This window comes from Staurois parvus, unplaced genomic scaffold (assembly GCF_062004578.1).
Source record: "Staurois parvus isolate SC_StPar_1 unplaced genomic scaffold, SC_StPar_1.0 ptg000019l, whole genome shotgun sequence".
NCBI classification, from domain to species: domain Eukaryota; kingdom Metazoa; phylum Chordata; class Amphibia; order Anura; family Ranidae; genus Staurois; species Staurois parvus.
In genome coordinates this window covers 29364098-29370097 of record NW_028317815.1, presented here as the reverse complement: position 1 = coordinate 29370097, position 6000 = coordinate 29364098, and positions in this window count along the sequence as shown.

The following is a 6000-nucleotide window of genomic DNA, read 5'->3' as shown; positions in this document are numbered from 1 at the left end:
CTCCTAGATACAAAGCAAATTTGTCATTCTCTGAGCAAAGGGTACTATGTACTCTGCATTCATTCATATGGGGGGGGGGGGATAAAATATCCAGCAGCATAATGGGCCCTGTGGAGAAAAAAACATTGTCTTAGTTCAGTTTATTTTGTTCAGTATTTTTCGCAAGCCCCTATGTGGGACCTGTTTTTCTTGTTTGCTGTTTGCTTTGCTTTACACTTCTCTTGTGAGTAAACTATATTATGGTAATCCTCTGTAAATCTTGAGTCACAATGATTGTCATTTGCATACTTACATGACAGTGCATCACAAAGAATATATAAATATAACACATAATACTTGTGAAATGTATTTTGAACTTTTACTTGTGTAGTACCACCATGTTACCAAATGTTTTCCACAGAATGCTGCTTAAATAAGAACTAGATTATTTGGTTCTAGCAGCAGTTCTGTATGAACTGACTGTCAGCAGCATGGCCATGTTAACGTGTATAATCTCCTTCTGGTTACATCAATGGTATTGCACTCGGTGAGCAGAGTTACCACCAGGACCGATCCAGCCCAGGGGCGGACTGACCATTTGGAAACTCGGGCACTGTCCGAGGGCCCGGGGTCAGTAGGGGCCCCATGAGATGCCCCTGGTACCTTTTTCATAGGCTTTTTTGAGTTTGGGCAAGGACACAGGGGCCCCATGATCCCCTATTGCCCGGGGGCCCCATGAGTTCTCAGTCCACCCCTGATCTAGCCTATCTGATCTGGGGGTGCAGCAAAATATCAAGTCAGGGGGCATAATGTCAATAATGTGACAGAGATGCCAGAAACCAATATTCACTGTTAACTCAGAGTGCTTCTGTACCACGAATCACACATTCCAGAAACAACATCTGACAGGTAGTGCGGAGGCAGTACAGGAGTGAACAGGAATGCTAGTATGTACCAGGCTGTCATTAGTTTAAGATGATTAAACAGAACCTGTGCCCCTTATATTAAATTTCCCCATCAGAAACCCCCTTACATCAGCTGTCCTCATCTGAGTGGCTGCTTACATCAGGTATCCCTATCAGATTGCCCCCTTACATCAATTGTCCTCATTACAGTGCCCACTTACATCAATTGTTCTCATTACCCCATATGGAAGAAAAATATATTTGAAATATATTTTAAAAATATTCTTCCCAAATATATTGACATATATTTGAAATATTACATTTTTGGCCATATTCAATATATTTCAATATATATATATATATATATATATAAATATATATATATAGAGAGAGAGAGAGAGAGAGAGAGAGAGAGAGAGAGAGAGATAGCATGGTGAAATGCATTTTTATTACAAAATATATGAAAAATATTTTTAAAAATACATTTCAAATATACTGTATGTATTTAAAAATACAAATCTACATTTTTGGAATGCATTTAAAAATATATGTAAAAATATATGTTAAAATTACTTTTTTTATATGTTAAAAAAATGTGAAGAATATATTTAAAAAAATATTTTTTAACATATAAAAAAGTAATTTTAACATATATTTTTACATATATTTGTAAATGCATTCCAAAAATGTAGATTTGTATTTTAAAGACATACAGTATATTTGAAATGTCTTTTAAAAAATATTTTTCATATATTTTGTAACAAAAACGCATTTCAACATGCAGTATATATATATTTATTGAAATATATTTTGAAATATACTGAATATGGCCAAAATTGTAGTATTTCAAATATATGTCAATATATTTGGGAAGAATATTTTTAAAATGTATTTCAAATATATATATTTTTCTTCCGTGTGGGTACAGTGCCCACTTACCATCAATTTTCTGCATCAGAGAACCCCCTTACATTAATAGCCCACTACCAGAGTGCTGCCTCACATCAATTGCTCCACCAGAGTGCCCCCTTACATCAATTGTCCCCATTAGAGTGCCCCCTACATCAACTGTTCCCATCAGAGTGCACCATACATCAAATGTCCCCATTAGAGTGCCCCCTTACATCAAATGTCCCCATTAGAGTGCCCCCTTACATCAACTGTCCCCATTAGAGTGCTCCCTTACATCAACTGTCCCCTTCAGAGTGCCCCCTACATCAAATGTTCCTTCCTATCACAGTGCCAGAGTTCATCAATTGTCTCTATCAGACTATCTCATGCATCAGTGGATGCACTGCATTCAGAGATCTGGAGGAGGCACAAGTAAAATCTGGGGGGGGGCACAGTCCATCCTAGCACTCCCTTAGATCTGGGCCTGGTTACCACTTGAGCAGATGACAGATTGGGGAGAGAGGCAGCGATTTGCAGATCGCTCACTCACTTGCACAGTATCACATGATCACTGGTTACCTCTGGCACTAGGGGAACCTTGCCGAGGACCGATTTGACTTATGCACTGGGTTCCCAGCAGCCCTCTTCGGAAAGCCTGTGTCTGATTGGACACAAAGCTTTTCTGAGACACGGGTGCTTATTTTGGACCCAGAAAGGCTATATATAGCCCCTACTGGGTTATTTGGGTGCACGCAGTGTGGGGAATGTGTAGATAGGGACAGACCCTTGCTGGCTAGGGATAGATAAGCCTCGTTAAGGGGAAAGGTTCTTGTGGAGCAAGGACAGGCTTGGTACAGTCTGGAGTGCCCCTACATACTACTTGTAATTCGAGGAAGGAAAACTATGCATCTGGATGGGTGCATTTTGTGTCCTAAGGCACCAGCATAGCACCCTATCTTAGAATCTTGGAGGCCTACTGAGGAAGCCTAAGGCTTCATTCACTTGTACTAAGTGGTGGTAAAACCAGGCATTTGAGCTGCAGTTGTACTGTCCCCCAACACAGTCAGCAGATGTGATGGTGTGCTTCACAGCTGCAGCAAAAGTTACAGAGCATGACACATGCCATCAGTGGGTGCTATTATCACCGAACATGTGCAAATCTATGTGGCAGAGCCGCATCCACATGCAATGCGCTCGATTTTAGTGCAGCATTTACAAGGCTAAATCAGGTGGTGCAGAGGAGACATATTGCCTTCTCATCGTCTGCCAGATGCCCTCTGAAAAGCAACCCACCGCAGATCAGTTTTCAGAGGGGCAGCAAGGGCTTTAAGGCTGAACCCTAAAGGGACCCATTTAAAGGAGCAATTTTTGAATGCACTGTACGTTTTACATAAATTAACTTGCTTGCTATGGAACTGTAAAAGTGCCATACTGTACAACTGCATTGCTGTATTATTTATTACATAAACTGTATAGTTGTACTATTCATTACATAAACAAGAAAATTCCTAAACAATTTGTTTCACTTGGTCCTTTTAAATTCTCACCATCTATATTGAAATTTGAATTCACTTAATATTATAAAGAATGGATACAAGAAGTGCTCTCCAACGAGGACGGGAATGGCCAAAACTTTATGGTGGACAGTAGTAGAGCCCAGGACAATATAAGAAGGCCTGAAGTTCAGCTGGAGCTTCCATAAAGTATAAGAAACCAACAAATGTGCTGTAATTATACTGTATGTGTTTACTTGTATAGAAAACACTATACTTGAACCTGAAAGGAATTGTGAAACCTGACCAGTGCACATCTTGGTTTCTTTCAGCAGAGCCTGGAAGTAGAGCGGAAACGTTATAGCTTGGTGGTGGTGACGCTTGGAACATTTCACTGAACAGTGGAATTATAAACATCATTATAGCTATAAGCACCTGGCTATTGTTTGGTATATCACCACTCCTGACGCTGAGTGTTCACAACACAGGAATCATCATCCAAAGCAGATATTATATCTCACCTGAGCTTAAGGAGCAAAGTAAATGTTCACTTAGCTTCACATTGCTGCAAGGGCTGAAGGTTTTTTATTCTTCATACATTCTATGCACAAAAGTAAAAAACCTTCATTATGCAGCTCATCCCTCAGCTACCTCTTATACTTTCCAATGATATGCACAAGAGTGGCTGCTGTCCCGGCACTCTGCCTGCCATTGGCTCCTGCTGCTGTCTACCACAGCCAGTGAGAAGGGAGCTGGGGGAGGGGCAAAGCCCTGCTGCCTGTGTCTATGAACGCAGCCAGCAGGGCTCGTGAGCAAGTCCCCTCGAGTTCCCCCCCCCCCAGCAAGAGGCTTGCTGATAGGAGGGGTATTTAAAGAGGGGAGCAACCAGGAGCACTGGTGGGGGACCCAAGAAGAGGAGGATCAGGGCTGCTTTGTGCAAAATCAGATAAATATGACATGTTTGTTATTTAAAAATAAAAAAACAAAACAGGTCTTTAGTATCACTTTAAAGAGGTTCTTCATCCCCCCCAAAAAAACGTTAAGTCAGCACCTACAAATACTGTAACTGCTGACTTTTAATAAAAGGACAGTTACCTTTCAAGGGATCCAGCACTGTCCTCACCTGTGCTGGTCCCCAGCACCGCCATACCCACTGTAGGAAACCGGCTGTGGCTCCTAGCGGCTTCAAAGCTGGCTCCCCACTGTGCATCTGCAAGCCATGTTGCGCCCTGTGAATGGCCCCACAGCTTCCTGGAAATTGTGACGTGTCCATAGAGGAGTGGGAGCCAAACTTCCTTTTGGATCGCCCCTAGGTGATCTAGATTGAAGTTGGAACGGGTACCTGTCAAAACCTGCTCCCCCAAAAAAGATTGGCCAAATGCTGAAGAGGAGGGTGGGAGAAGGCAGAAAAGCAGAACTACCCTTTAGGGTTGAAGTTCTGCTTTAGCGACTTCCCGTCCGACCCATGTACATAAACGGCCGGATGGGAGCAGTGCCCAAGCAGGTGGCCGTTTATAAACGGCCCCCGCATTCGCTTCCTGTGCACACTTCCTGGGAGTGCGCGGCACCACGATCCGGTGCTGTACGGGACCTCTGTGCGAGTTCACGATTCATGTGATCCCTGATTGGCCAATCAGTGATCACATGAATAGTAGTAAACAAGATGTCACTTCCTGACATCATTGCTTGCTACTTGTGAAATCTGTGAATGATCACAGAGGTCGCATGGTACAAGGCTATTCACAACAGCCTTGTACCATGTGACAAGCTGTGACCAATCACAGCTCTCACAGTATTTCTCAATGGCTGCAAGAATACAGCCAGAGAGAAGGAGACATTATTGCTTTTACAGCCTTTGTGGCTGTAAAAGCAATCAGTGTAAAAAAAGAAAAAAAAATCTTCATCACCCCCCACAAGTAGTACAGTGTCACTATGGTAACACTGTACTGCTAGGGTGATGGTATGTTCAAAAAAACAAAAACATAAATCATAATATAAAAAAAAAATGTTAAAAATGTTTTTGAAAAATTATAATTTTTGGTTATAAACTAATTTGGGTTATTTTTTTTTACTAAAAAGATAGATGAATACATTTTGGCCAAGATTTATGAAGAAAGATTATTTATTTGCAAAATTTTATAAGAAAAACACTTTTTTTTCAAAATGTTTGGAATTTTTCATTTATATAGCAAAAAAACAAAAATCACAAGTGATGAATAAATACCACCAAAATAAAGTTTTATCTGTCTAAAAAAAAGGCTAAAAAAATTAATATGGGTACAGTGTTGCATGACCGTGCAATTGTCATTCAAAGTGTGATAGCACTGAAAGCTGAAAATTGGCCTCGACAGGAAGGGGGTGAAAGTGTCTGGACTTGAAGTGGTTAATGAGTAAGGTGAAAGCAGTGCTCACTTCAATCATCCAACCATGTGAAATCCTGTATACATCAAAGTGAACACATCTTCACTTTGTTTGCTAAGCTAGGTGAGCAGAATGACTTCTATTCCTTTAGCAGTAACTGCCATGACTTTAGCCTTTTGTGCCATTTCTTTTACATATGCCCAATGAAAAGACTAACATTTTCTCTATCTATGCTTCAATATTATATCAATATATATTATAATAAAATCACAAGACATAATATAATATATGGATGGCACCTTCTATACACAGAGGTCTTAGAACGAAGTAGTGTGTTATCTGGAGAGCTTGACTGCTTGCCTTTCCTCAAA